The sequence below is a fragment of the Nicotiana tabacum genome, chromosome 20, assembly GCF_000715075.1.
Source record: "Nicotiana tabacum cultivar K326 chromosome 20, ASM71507v2, whole genome shotgun sequence".
In the NCBI taxonomy this organism is placed as follows: Eukaryota; Viridiplantae; Streptophyta; class Magnoliopsida; order Solanales; family Solanaceae; genus Nicotiana; species Nicotiana tabacum.
The window spans coordinates 44,825,813-44,840,990 of NC_134099.1; the positions used below are offsets into that span (position 1 = coordinate 44,825,813).

The following is a 15,178-nucleotide window of genomic DNA, read 5'->3' on the forward strand; positions in this document are numbered from 1 at the left end:
CAAGGTCACAATCATGAAGAAGTATCTTTTGCCTTGTATTGATGATTTATTCGACCAACTTCAGGAAGCGAGGGTGTTCTCCAAGATTGATCTCCGTTCAGGGTATCACCAGTTGAAGATCAGGGACTCGGACATTTTTAAGAGTGCTTTCAGGACCCGATATGGTCATTATGAGTTCACTATGATGTCTTTTGGGCTGACCAATGCCCCAACATCGTTCATGCATTTGATGAACAACATGTTTTGGCCTTATCTCGACTCGTTCGTTATTGTATTCATTGATGATATTCTGGTATACTCGTGTAGTCAGGAGGAGCACATGAAGCATTTGAGAGTTGTGTCGTAGAGATTAAGGGAGAAGAAGCTTTATGCAAAGTTCTCCAAGTGTGAGCTTTGGCTCAGTTTATTGGCTTTCTTGGGGCACGTAGTGTCAGTGAGGGTATTTAGGTTGATCTAAAGAAGATAGAGGTGGTTCAGAATTGGACCAAACCATCCTCAGCCATAGAGATTCGCAGCTTTCTTGGTTTGGAGGGTTATTACCGTCGGTTCATTAAAGGATTTTCATCTATAGCATCACCCTTGACCAAATTGACTCAAAAGGGTGCTCCTTTCATGTGGTTGGATGAGTGTGAGGCAAGCTTTCAGAAGCTCAAGACTACCTTGACCACAGCTCCAGTGTTAGTTTTGCCATCAGCTTCAGGGTCATATACAATGTATTGTGATTCTTCAAGAGTTGTTATTGGGTGTGTGTTGATGCAGGAGAGTAGAATGATAGTATATGCTTCTCGTCAGTTGAAGCCCCATGAGAAGAACTACCTCGTTCATGATCTAGAGTTGGCTGCCATTGTTCATGCATTGAAGATTTGGAGGCATTATCTGTATGGTGTGTCTTGTGAGGTGTTTACTGATCATCGTAGCCTCCAACACTTGTTCAAGCAGAAGGATCTTAATTTGAGGCAGTGCAGATGGTTGGAGCTGCTAAAAGATTATGATATTACTATCTTGTACCATACGGGGAAGGCTAATGTAGTGGTCAATGCTTTGAGTAGGAAGGCAGTGACTATGGGCAGTTTGACATATATTCCTGTTGGGGGGAGATTTCTCGCAGTTGATGTTCAGGCCTTGGCCAATCAGTTTGTGAGGTTGGATATTTTGGAGCCCAGTCGGGTCTTAGCTTGTGTTGTTTCTCGGTCTTCTTTATTTGATCGCATTAGAGAGTGCCATTATGATGATCCTCATTTTCTTGTCTTTAAGGACAGAGTTCAGCATGACAATGACAAAGATGTGACTATTGGTGATGATGGAGTATTGAGGATGCACAGCCGGATATGTGTGCGCAATTTAGATGGGCTTCAGGAGTTGATTCTGGAGGAGGCCCATAGCTCGCGGTATTCCATCCATCCGGGTGTCACAAAGATGTATCAGGATTTGAGACAGCATTATTGGTGGATAGGAATGAAGAAGGATATTTTGGGATTTGTAGCTCAGTGTCTCAATTGTCAGTAGGTGAAACATGAGCATTAGAGGCCGGGTGGCTTGCTTCAGTAGATAGATATTCTAGAGTGGAAGAGGGAGCGGATCACCATGGACTTTATAGTTGGACTCCCATGGACTTTGAAGAAGTTCGATGCTATTTGGGTGATTGTGGATCGGCTGACCAACTCCGCGCATTTCATTCCTATGTGTACTACCTATTCGTCAGAGCGGTTAGTAGAGATTTATATCCGAGAGATTGCTCGCTTGCATGGCATCCCGGTTTCCATCATTTCAGATAGAATTACTCAGTTTACTTCGCAGGTTGGAGAGCCATGCAGCGAGAGTTAGATACTCAGGTTGCGTTGAGCACATCTTTTCACACTCAGACAGACGGATAGTCCGAGCACGCTATTCAGATATTGGAGGACATGTTGCGCGCTTGTGTCATTGATTTTGGAGGGTCATGGGATTAGTTTCTACCACTCGCAGAGATTTTATATAACAACATTTATTAGTCGAGTATTCAGATGGCTCCATATGAGGTTTTATATGGGAGACGGTATAGATCTCCAGTTAGTTGGCTTGATCCGGGCGAGGTTAGGCTTTTGGGTACAGACTTGGTGCAGGATGCTTTGGACAAGGCAAAGTTGATTCGGGAGCGGCTTCGTACAGCGCAGTCGAGACAAAAGAGTTATGCTAACAGGAAGGCCCGTGATGTGTCTAACATGGTTGGGGAGAAGGTTCTACTGAAGGTTTCACCCATGAAGGGTGTAATGAGATTTGGGAAGAAGGGTAAATTGAGTCCTCCGTTCATTGGGCCTTTTGAGGTGCTTCAGAGGATTGAGGAGGTCGATTATGAGCTTGCTTTGCCACCCAGCTTGTCGAGTGTGCATCCGGTATTTCATGTTTCTATGCTCCAGAAGTATATTGGTGATCGATCTCATGTTTTGGAATGGTTCAGTTGGACAGTGATTTGACTTATGATGTGGAGCAGTGGCTATTTTGGAGCGTCAGGTTCGAAAGTTGAGATCAAAGGATATAGCTTCAGTGAAAGTGCAGTGGAGAGGTTGGCCCGTGGAGGAGGCTACATAGGAGACTGAGCGGGAGATGCGGACCAGATATCCTCACCTATTTGAGGCTTCAGGTATGCTTCTTGACTCGTTCGAGGACGAACGTTTGTCTAAGAGGGGGAAGATATAACGACCCGACCGGTAGTTTCATGAATTACCACTCCATTTTCCCCACTTCTACTTCTTTATGTCTTTTTCAGCTGTATTATGTGGTATCGGGTTGGTTGGTTCAGGTTCAGAGTGGTTTTGTAGAGGAATGAGATACTTAATCTCTTTTGAGTAAGCTTAAGTTGGAAAAGTCAACCGGATATTGACTTATGGATAGAAGGTCTCGGATGTAAATTCTAATGGTTCGGATAGCTTCGTTAGGTTATTTGGGATTTAGGAGCGTGATCGGAATGTATTTTAGAGGTCTGTGGTAGATTTAGGTTTGAATTGGCGAAATTTGAAATTTGGCATTTTTCGGTCGACAATGGAAATTTTATATCTGGGTTGGAATGGAATTCCAAAAATTGGAGTAGGTCCGTTGTATCATTTGTGACATGTTTGCAAAATTTCAGGTCATTCGGATGAGGTTTGATAGGTTTTTGCATCATTTGCGAAATTCAGAAGTTTGGAAATCCTTAGGCTTGAATCCAATGGTGATTTGATGTTTTGATGTTGTTTTGAGTGTTCCGAAGGTTGGAAAAAGTTTGAATGATGTTATGGGATGTTTTGGCATGTTTGGTTGAGGTCCCGAGGGTCTCGGGTGAGTTTCGGGTGGTTAACGGATCATTTTGGACTTTGGAAAGATAGCAGATTCTCTGGTATTTTTGTTGCAGAGATTTGTTCTTCGTATTCGCGAGAGGCCCCTCGTGTTCGCGAAGAGATGTTGAGTGAGTCAGGCTAGTTTCTCTTCGCATTCGTGATGTTGGTCCCGCGTTCGCGAAGGTTGAGTTAGAGTGGGCATCGCGAACGCGTGGCAGAGTTCGCGTTCGCGTAGAAGGGTGAAGCAGACTTGGGCATCAGGCCCTAAGGCATCGCGTTCGCGTAGTCCAAGCTGGGCAAGGCATCGCGTTCGCGAGGTGGTGTTCGCGTTTGCGAAAGAGGAAAAGTTTGAGCTGTGATTTTGTGCTTCGCGAACGCGAGGCTTTGACCGCGTTCGCGAAGAAGGGAGCACCTGGGCAGAATGTATAAAAAGCCATCTTCGCGATTTTTAGGCCATTTCTCACCATTTTTGAATGGCTTTGAAGCTTTTTGATAGGGATTGAAGAGGGATTCAAAGGAAAACAATTGGAGGTAAGTTTTTGAACTCAATACTCGATTCTATGGCAATTTCTAACTAATTAGACATGAAATTAGTGGGAATTAAAGGCTAAAATTGGGGAATTAGGGCTTGGAATTGGAGAGTTTAAATTGGGGATTTAAGGGGCCATTTGAGGTCTGATTTTAATGTTCTTGGTATGTATGGACTAGTGGAAGGATGAGGATTCTAGTGATGTATTTTTTATCGAATTCGGAGACGTGGTCCCGCGGGTCGGGTTTGGCCAATTTCGGGATTTTTGAGTTAATTTGATAATTTTCGTATGGGTTTCATTCCTTTAGCATATATTGATGGTTATATACCGATTTTGGTTAGATTCGGGGAATTTGGAGGCCGAATCATGAGGCAAGGGCATCGCAGGCTAGAGTTTGGCTTGGTTTGAGGTAAGTAACGCTTCCAAACTTGGTTCTGAGGGTTCGAAACCCCGAACTATGTGTTCTATGATTGCTATTGAGGTGACACAAATGCCAAGTGACGGGCGTGTGGTGTGCACCGTGAGAATTGCAGCCTGAATCATTCCATGGCACCACTTAATAATTCTTTCTTATGGATATCCGTGTTTCTATCATGTGATTAAGTAAATGTGCTATGAAAACATACTTGATATCCTGTTAGGGCTTCACGTCGATAGTGTTGAGACCTGAGTGGTTGTTTCTTGCTGTCATCTCATTACATTCATTGATATTCTGTACTCAGTCTTGCTCATGCATATCATATCATGTCTCAGTCTCAGTTATAATTATTTGGCACATCATATCTTTGTTTCGGGCTAGTTCATGACATTGTGAGCCCGTGAGTGTGAGACTGGAGAGTGAGCCTGATTGTGAGTGACAGTTGTGGGATCGGGCTGCACGCCGCAGCGGTTTTGTTGATGATTATGATAGCGCTTGGGCTGTAGGAGCCCCTCCGGAGTCTGTAACACACCTCCAGTGAGCGCAGTTGATATTATTGAGGGATGGATCTTCCCTGGACATGGATCTTGTCCGAAGTATTTATACCTGGAGATGGATCTTCTCCATAGGGCTGGAATGGCCTTCCTCGGTACTGGATGACTGCGGTCAGTGATGTGTATATATTATATATATATATATATATATATATATATATATATATATCTTAAGATGTATATATAGTATATAAATCGAATATAGCTTATATATCTTAAGATGTATATATAGTATAGTATAGTATATATATATAAGCTTATATATACATTGGTACATAGAGATTTTTCCTGAGCCTTATATTCCGTACTGTTCAGACTGCATTTATTTACTGATGAGTTTTACTTGAACTGCAAGCATGTCTACTTTTCTGTACAGATTAATGGTACAACCTATTGAGGTTTGGTTCGTCACTACCGCCAGTCCATAGTTTGGACTTGTTACTTACTAAGTTGGTGTACTCACGTTACCTCCTGCCTCCTGCACCTTGTGTGCAAATCCAGGTATCTCGGGCCACGGTAGCGGTTGCTGATCTTTTCAGTTGTGGACTTTCCTTGGAGATAATGAGTTAGCTACCTGGCGACCGCAGTCCCGGCTTCTCCTTCCTTATCTTCCTCGTAGTGTATCTGTTGGCTATTCTCAGACTATGTTAGTCTTGTTTATCTCGAATAGTTGTAGTATTTTGCTTATGACTTAGTGACACCCGAGGTCGGGCTTGTATTTTCTACTTTGTTTTGATTTTTACTTTATATCTATTATCGGATTTCTGTTAAAAACATGGTTTTACTTAAGTTTTAAATAAAATATGGAGTATTTGGAAATAAGTTGGATGGCCTAGTTTCACGATAGGCGCCATCACGACTGAGTTGGTTTTAGGGACACCACAATACAAATATCATCAATGACAATGCCCTCAGGCCATCACATATCATCCCCGACATAGCCCACTTTGTCTCGCCACGTGTGCAACAGTAAAGTAAATGTCCGCCTTGTCTGGCCACATGCCCATCAATAATTATCTCAATTTGTCTCGCTACATGCACAAACTCAACAAATATAGCCCACATTATCATGCCGCATGTGAAAATCTCAATATAACAATAGCACGGACAACTCACGTGACAATATCATTAACAATAATAACATGAGAGTATGACAAGTGAATTAACACAAGAATTAAAATAACACAATGAAACGGGAGAATAAGTTCAACAATGAAAGACATAACAAGTAATAATGACTTCAAATAAGAATAACTCTACAATGAGATAGATAACATGTAGCAACGGCTTCAAATAAGAATAGCTCAATAATGGAAGATATAACATGTAGCGATGACTTCGAATAAGAATAAATTATTTATGGAAGAGATAATGTGACAATAAAAGAGGTAAAAATTTCAACTAAAGCATATAAGAGTATATTTGGCGATAAAAGATAGAACATGAACTAAAAACTTCAATTAGAGTGTGTGAGAGTAATTTCAATAATGAAAGATATAACATGTTATGACAAATTCAATTAAATGCATGAAAGAAGTCTACATCGGTCAAATACCACATATAGCCCATGTACGCACATAATACAAATAACGCAATCAAACCAATCCCTACGAGGTAGTTCTCCTACACAAAGTTTGGCAAGATACTTACCTTAACTAGGCAAAATCAACACTCAAAAATATCTTTTTCTTTATAATTTACCTCTGCTCAGCTCAAATATAACCAAATCGACTTGATAACATCAAATAATGCAATAGAGACCAATTCCAACAAGTAAAACTATGATCTTTATACAATTCCCAAAAAGTCAACAAAAATCAACCTCGGGCTTGCCCGGTCAAAACCCGGATCCAAAGGTAGATATTGACTACCCATAACTCCACGAGTCCATACATGTGTTTGTTTCAAAATCTGAGTCTAATTCGACTCTCAAATCCTAAATTTTTATTTTTCTAAACATTGAAAAAATTTGCCAAAATCTCACTTTGATTCTCACAGATTTGATGTTAAACCTCATATATAATCATGAAATATAGTTAAAAATTAATTAAAATCACTTATCCAATGATTGTAGATGAAAATCCCCTCTCCAAATCACTTCCTACCGAGTCTAGGGTTCAAAAATATGAAAAATGAGACTAAATTCCCGATTTCTGGCCCTTATGTCCAGGTGTTGGTGTTGCAAATGCGACTTGGGGTTCACAATTGCGAACTCCGCAAATGCGAAGAATGATCAGAAAAGCGACATCCATCACAATCCTTCTAATGTCGCAAATGCGATAATTTCATTGCAATTGTGAATATTGAACACTTCGCAAATACAACCGCCTTATCGCAAATGCGAACTATCTTAGCCTAGGCCCCCATTGCGAAAGTGAACAATTTGTTCACAAATGCGAAATTGACAGTCCCCAATATTTTTTGCAAATACGCCCTCCCACCTCGCAAATGCGACAGCACAAATGCAAATAAAATCTCGCAAATGCGAGACCTGCAGCACCTGTTCAAAACTAGCAATACTAAAACTCTTCCAACACCCCGAAACACGTCTGAAATACACCCGAGCCCTCGGTGCTCCAAAACAAACATTAACACAAGTCTAAAAATATCATACAGACTTACTCGCGTGATCAAAATATCAAAATAATGTTCGGAACTACGAATCGGACATCAAAATACATGAAATTAACAATGAAACTCAAAAACTTCTAAAAACACATCCACACATCTGATTCCCATCAAATTAACTCGAAGTGACGCCAAACTTTGCGAACAAGTTCCAATTAAAAGAACATACCTATTCCAAGCTAAGTCCCGAAATGGATATTCGAACCCGTTAGCCATAAAGTCAAACCATAGTCAAACCTCGGAAATTTCTAAACCTTCAAATTGTCAACTTTCAGCAAAACATGACAAATGAACTAGAGACCTCCAAATTAAATTTCGGGCATACGCCCAAGTCCAAAATCACAAAGCGAACATATCGGAGCCATCAAAACACCGTTCGGGGTCATTTTTACAAAAGTCAAACCTCGATCAATATTTTCAACTTAAACTTCTAAAATGAGAACCACTCATCCAAATCAATCCCGAAATATCCGAAAATCGAATTCGACCATACAAACAAGTTATAATTACACAATATGAAGCCACTCAAGGCCTCGAACCACTGAACGGAATGCTAAAGCTTAAAACGGCCGGTCTGGTCGTTACAAGTAAATATGTAATGAATCATACAAGTATTGTGAACTAGCCAGACAGGTATTTCTATCAAAATCCATCATTATTCCTGAATAGAGTCACGCGCTTGGCTTTCTTCACTATTTCATACAAATAATTGAAGATAAGAAAACAAGGAAAGCATTAGAATTACATGTAAATACAATTGCTTAACAGATATTGTAGAATATTCTGTTGCAATTAGAAACCAATGTACTATATGCACCTATATTCCACAACGATGATTAATCGCATCTACAGTGCTATCAAAAACACACCAGCAACAAATCCAGCAATCCTTGCACTCACTGTCGGAAGTACATTGTCTCCCACAAGTCCACTCAAGATCAAGCTGTGGGAGTAGTCTCTTCTTGAGTCCTGAGAGATCATAATCTACATCTCGTGCAGACAAAACTTGTGTTTTTGAGAGCCATGATACATTGACTGAAACATTCACCAACATATATCATTATAAGAATCAAGTCGAGATCAGTATAACATGAAAAATAGATATTCAAACATCAATGTAGAATACATGCATATACACGTATAAAAATAATATATATGAATATAATCACATAGTATATATATACCTACATGTATAATGACAAGCACACCGCTATATATAGAATTACAAACTACAGATAAAGTAAAATGTATACTAACTGATGTTTGTCATGAGAAGGATAGTAAAAAAGAAGCCAAGCTTAAAAAACGTCATATTTCGAATATTATTTCAGACTTTACAAAAAGGTTCTCTGTGAGCTACTCCATTTGTTCTCCAAGGGCGTATATTTATAGTCTTACTTGTGTTGGCTTCCTTTTTCTATAAAAAAAAAAAATTACAATTTGTAGTTTAGAGGGAACGTTGTGAATGAGACTAGATCCACATAGTTAATTGAAACACTTAATAAATAAATAATATAGTACTTGCCTAAATTAAGAATAATGATATGACCTAATTTCAAAAAGTTATTTTAAAAGATGCACGAATTTATGCATTTTATTATGTATATTGATACATATACGCAAACATTTATTCACACATATATACATACATACAAACATTTCAATGAATATTGCTTATAAAGTAAGAACAATATATCATCATGGGGTGAAAGTGAAGTATCAGCCAAGTTGTCTATAACCTCCATGATAATTGTGCTTAAGCAACACATTGAGAATATCTAGTGAAAATTCTTATACAAAGTTGTGTTTTTATTATCCTCTAGAAGTGGTAAATATCATTTTATTTTAGGTTTATTATGCACTAATAGTTTAAAGGATTTATACTAAAAATTATTTAAAGCTAACTATTATAACTGTCCATAGTTGATAGTTAGTAGTAGTTCATAACTCTTAAAAGAGTATATAAATTACCGCATTTGGCTAAACATAGTGGTAGTATAAAACTTCAATATAATCGGTGTCTATAACTTATATCCGTACATTTTTATTTTTTTCTATTAGTGAGGTAAAATTTGTTTATACAATTAAGTCAATCAGAAATTAACTGTGTCCGTGCTATGTATAGTTCGATAATAATAAAAAAAAAATGGTCAAGCTGTTGGACTGGCCGAATTATATTGTGTAAAGACTGTTTACACCACCAGCGGATAAAATTTATTTTGAGTTTTTCCACTTCTTTTCTTCTTATAGCAACCACACTTCACAAAGGTTAACTGCATTTTAGAGATTGCACCTAATGCTCTGATAAATAAATACTTAATTTTCAATCTTGGATAGCAAGTACGTGACGATTATGCGCAAGTGCATGTAGCAATTAATATTGAAAGAGGTAATGCGATAAATTGTCTCCTAATTATTTCAGTCAACAATAACAAGTTGAGTTGATTTCAGATCTTTTTTTGCGGATAATAGATGTGAGATATGACGACTTAGTATAAGTGCATGTGCCATAAACATTGGAAGAAGTAAAGCAATAAATTGTAGTATTTCCTAATTGGTTCAATTAATAATTACTTAATTTCAGATCCTTTGTTTTCGCATAATAAATGTGAGATATGATGATTACGCATACGTGTATGTGATAACTAACATTAGAAGAAGTAACGCAATAAATTAGATTTCTGGTCCAATCAATAATGACAAGTTGACTTGATTCGAAATATTTTATTTTCGGATGATACATTGTGAAAAGTGAAGATGAACTTATCCTATGTGAAAAGTGAAGATGAACTTATCCTTTGCATGTTTAGATTTTAATATGAATGCTATAATATTTCTTCTGCTAATAAAATTGCTGTCTTTATTATAGTTATGTCACGATCCGAAATTTCTAATCGCGGAGACGTGATGCCCCTAAAGTTCACTTGCTAGGCAAGCCAACATTAGTACACAACTAATCATTTTTAGACAACTAAAAGTAATATAATAAGAATAAAAACTGTAGAATTTTAAAGTAGATATAATAATTCCAACACCGACTAGCCAAACTCGGAATCTGGTGTCACTAGTATATAGGGCATATTAAAAAGTGCTATAACCAATGTATGAAGGAATTACAATTGTTCGAAATAAAATAAACAATAAAACTAGATAAGGAAGGGGCGATTCAGGGACTGCGATCTCCATGCAGGTCTATCTCAAGTCTTCAAATACAGATGTTATATGTAATCTAGATAACAACTCTGCTAAACGTCGTTGGGACTAACTCCAGAATCTACATAAGAAGTCAAAAGTGTAGCATGGGTACAATCGACTCAATGTACTCTTTAAGTGTCATGCCTAATCTCGACAAGGTAGTGATGAGGTTATAACAAGAAACCTATTAAAAATCTGTGCAGATATATACATAAAGCAACAGAACTAACAAGCGGAGCATTTAAAATATTAATGGGGAGGAAACATGTAAAAAGAGAGCAAGATCAAAACAGTAAGTGCAAATAACTGATTAGCCTCTTTCTGAGATAAACAACAATGCAGCCAAATAATTCACAAATTTGAAATCAAGTAAAACAATAAAATCATCGATGACACGATATCACCCTTCGTACTTTTACGTTCATCCTCATCATGTAATAAGATAAATGCAATGGCATGGCATCATCCTTCGTACTTTTTACATTCATCCTCACCATGTAATAAGATAAATGTAATGGCATGGCATTACCCTTCGTGCTTTTACTTTAACCCTCACTATATAATAATGATATGATAAAAGAAATAGTAGGACAACACCTTTCGTGCTTTAATCCTCATATTCACTCATTTAGTAATAACAATATGCAAATATGGCACGGAAATACCCTTCGTGCTTTTCAATCTTCCTGACCAAGTAACAACAACAACTCAAAGTATATAGCAAGGTGGGAAGCCAATTTTTACTTCAAACATGTTGTTATGATAAATAAATTCAACCTCCGATATCTCAACAACTTCAAATTAATCAATAACACCAAAGCAAATAATCAAGAATAACAATGTAACTAAAGCATATAAGGCATGGTTAAAGAAGCAATATGGTACAATAAATCAATTTTCACCCACATACTTTAACCCATGATGATACATATATATTCGTCACCTTTTATATACGATGTCCCCACACGTAATGCACATAGCAAATAGACCAACTAGTCCTAATTCCTTCAAGTCAAAGTTAAACACGACACTTACCTCACTCCGCAACTAAATCAATCAATCCACCACGGCCTTGCCTTTCGAACAAGACTCCAAACAATCTAGGCAATCAATGATCAAACAATTCAAAATAAGCTTTAAAAACTACCCACGAATGAAAAATGCTCAATTTTGATCATTTTTTAAAAAGTCAACAAACGTTAACCTCGGCCCGCTTGGTCGAAATTCGAGATTCAGACCAAAACTCGATTAATCATTCACCCCCGAGCCCTGTTATGTTATTTATTTCGAAATCCGACCTCAATTTGAGGTCTAAATCTCAAATTTTTGAAATCCCTAAATTTTACCCAAAATACCTAATTTCTACCATGAAATTGAAAGATTTGATGTTAAAAACTCATGAAATGTAATGGAGAATTGATAAAAAATGAATTAAAGTATCTTACCAATGAATTTGGGAAGAAAAAGTTCTTCAAAAATCGCCTCTAGAGTGTTTGAGTTTGAGAAATGGTGTAAAATGAGCTAAGTCCCATTTTTCTCCTCTTTTACCCATTTTCAGGTGTCGCATTTGCGAACACTTGTTCATAAACACGATGCATGAAAATATGACACATGGCTCACAAATGTGATCAGTGCATCAGATGCACAGAAGTCGCAAATGCGATATTTTGTTCGCAAATGCGAAAGCCTCCCCCATCACAAAAGTGCTCAAATGCTTCGCAAATGCAAAGTTGACCATTATTACCAGTGGTCGCAAATGCGACCAAGATGTAAAAATGACTGCTCCCTCCCCCCCTCCCCCTCGCAAAGCGAACATATTCCTCGTAAATGCGAGGTCACCCAGCCCAGGCCCTTGGTCACTAATGCGATCTCTTTACCGCAAAATCAACACTCACAAATGCGAGCTAGGCCTTACATTTGCGAGATATGCAGTATTGCACCAACAACTGCGGAACACTAGTAGTTGCATACCATTCCAAACTCATGTGTTACACACACAAAACTCACCCGAGTCCCTCCTCTCCAAACTGAACATGCACACTAGTGTAATAACATACTACAAACTTGTTCCCTATCTCAAATCATCAAAATAACATTAAATAACAAGAATTGATCTTCAAAACTCAAGAATAATCAACTTAACAGTTTTCATAATTTTGCACATAATGCACTGAAATGCATTCGGGCCACCCTGGACCTCAACCAAATGTGTGTTCAAGTCCAAATTAATCATACGAACCTACCAAAATCGTCCAAACATTGATCCGGGGTCATTTATCCAAAATATTGATAGTGATTAGCTCTAGCCTCATTTTAAATCAAAAATCATATTTTCTTCAAATTTTCACATAAACACTTTTTGAAAACCGACATGGACCACACACATATATCAAGAAACATCAAATAATGCTACGGGAGGTCTCAGAACACGCATATAAAGTCTAGTACTCAAAATGACCTATCGAGTCGACACATTCTCCACCTCTAAAAGAAACACTCGTCCTCGAACGGACATAGAAAAGTACCTGGACTGGTAAAAAGGTAAAGGTATGTACTTCACATATCGGACTCGGACTCCCACATAGCTGACTCGATTGGCCAACCTCTCCACTGCACTTTCACAGAAGGAAAACTATGAAATCTCAACTTGCAAACCTGCCGGTCTAGAATAGCTAGCAGCTCTTCCTCATAGGTTAGATTTTCATCAAGCTGCACCGCGCTAAAGTCCAAAACATGAGAGTTGTCCTCATGGTGCTTCCGAAACATGGAAACATGAAATATCGGATGTACCCCTACTAGGCTAGGAGGTAATACAAACCTATAAGAAACCTCCCCAACTCTCTCCAAGATCTCAAACGGGACAATAACCCTCGAGATCAACTTCCATTATTCCTAAACTGCATCAAGCCCTACAAAGGCGACACTCGGAGAAGAACCTTCTCATCCACCATATAAGCCACATATCAAACCTTTCGGTCCGTATAACTCTTTTGCCTCTACTGAGTTATGCAAATCACTCCTGAATCACCTTAGTGTTTTCCATAGCATCACTGACCAAATCAGTGCCCAAAAATCTAGCCTCTCTGGGCTCAAATCAACCAATCGATGAATGACATCGCCTCCCATATAAGGCCTCGTACGGAGCCATATGGATGCTCGACTGATAGTTATTTTTGTAAGAGAAACTCTGCTAGAGGTAAGAACTAGTCCCATGAACCTCTGAAATCAATAACATAGGCACGTAACATGTCCTCCAAGATCTGAATAGTGCGCTCGGACTGTTCGTCTGCCTGAGGATGAAATATTGTGCTCAGCTCAACCCGTATGCCCAACTCATGCTCCATGGCTCTCCAAAAATGCAATATAAACTATGTGCCTCAGTCAGAAATGATAGAAATGGGCACGTCGTGCAGGTAGATAATCTTCTAGATGTAAATTTGAGACAACTACTCTGAATAATAGGAAGTCCCTACCGGAATGAAGTGTGCGGACTTAGTCAAGCAGTCCGCAATAACCCAGACTATGTCATACTTCCTCAAAGTCTATGGTAAGCCTACCACAAAGTCCATAGTGATGCGCTGTCACTTCCACTCTGGTATCTCTAATGTTTGAATCAATCCACCCGGTTTCTGATGCTCGTACTTCACCTTTTGACAATTCAAACATCGAGAGGCATACACAACAATATCTTTCTTCATTCTTCGCCACTAATAGTGTTGTTTCAAGTCACAGTACATCTTCATGGAACCTAGGTGAATGGAATAACGAGAATTGTGAGCCACCTCAAGGATCAACTCTCTTAACCTATCAATATTTGGAACAAAAATCCAGCCCTGAAGCCGCATAACACCATCATCAGCAAATACAACCTCCTTAGCACCACCCCGCGGCACCGTATCTTTCAACACCAACAAGTGAGGATCATCAAATTGGCGAGCCTTGATACCCTCCAATAATGATGATTGTGCCACAACACAAGCAAGAACCCGGCTAAGCTCCGAAACATCCAATCTCACAAATCAATTGGCCAAGGCATGAACATTTATAGTTAGTGGCCTATCCATTATCGGTAAATATGCCAAACTACACATGCTCTTAGCTTGCGACTCAAGGCATCGGCCACGACATTGGCCTTCCCTGGATGATATAATATGGTGATATCATATCCTTTCAACAACTCTAACTATCTTTACTACCACAAATTAAGGTCTTTTTGATTGAACAAGTGTTGGAGACTCCGATGGTCGATATAGACCTCACATGGAATGCCGTAAAAATAGTGTCTCCAAATCGTCAGTGCGTGAACAATGGCTTCCAACTCTAGGTCATGCACAAGGTAATTCTTCTCATGAACCTTCATCTGCCGAGATGTGTAGCAATCGCCCTACCATTTTGTGTCAATACCATGCCAAGCCCAATACGTGATGCATCACAATACACAGTGTAGGATCCTGAACTTACAGGCAACACTAACATTGAGGATGTAGTCAATGCAGTATTGAGCTTCTGAAAGCTCATCTCACACTCGTCGGACCATCTGAAAAGAGCAGCCTTTTATGT

General features: G+C 38.8%; 1 long non-coding RNA gene across 1 annotated transcript; it reads right to left on the reverse strand.

Moving 5' to 3' along the window:
* Positions 1–7,977: 7,977 nt before the first annotated feature.
* On the reverse strand, positions 7,978–8,780 carry LOC107830990 (uncharacterized). Its single transcript, XR_001658257.1, has 2 exons — positions 8,681–8,780; positions 7,978–8,458 (listed from the first exon to the last, which is right to left on the reverse strand). It is a non-coding gene; the product is annotated as an uncharacterized LOC107830990 (long non-coding RNA).
* Between the last annotated feature and the right edge of the window lie 6,398 nt (positions 8,781–15,178).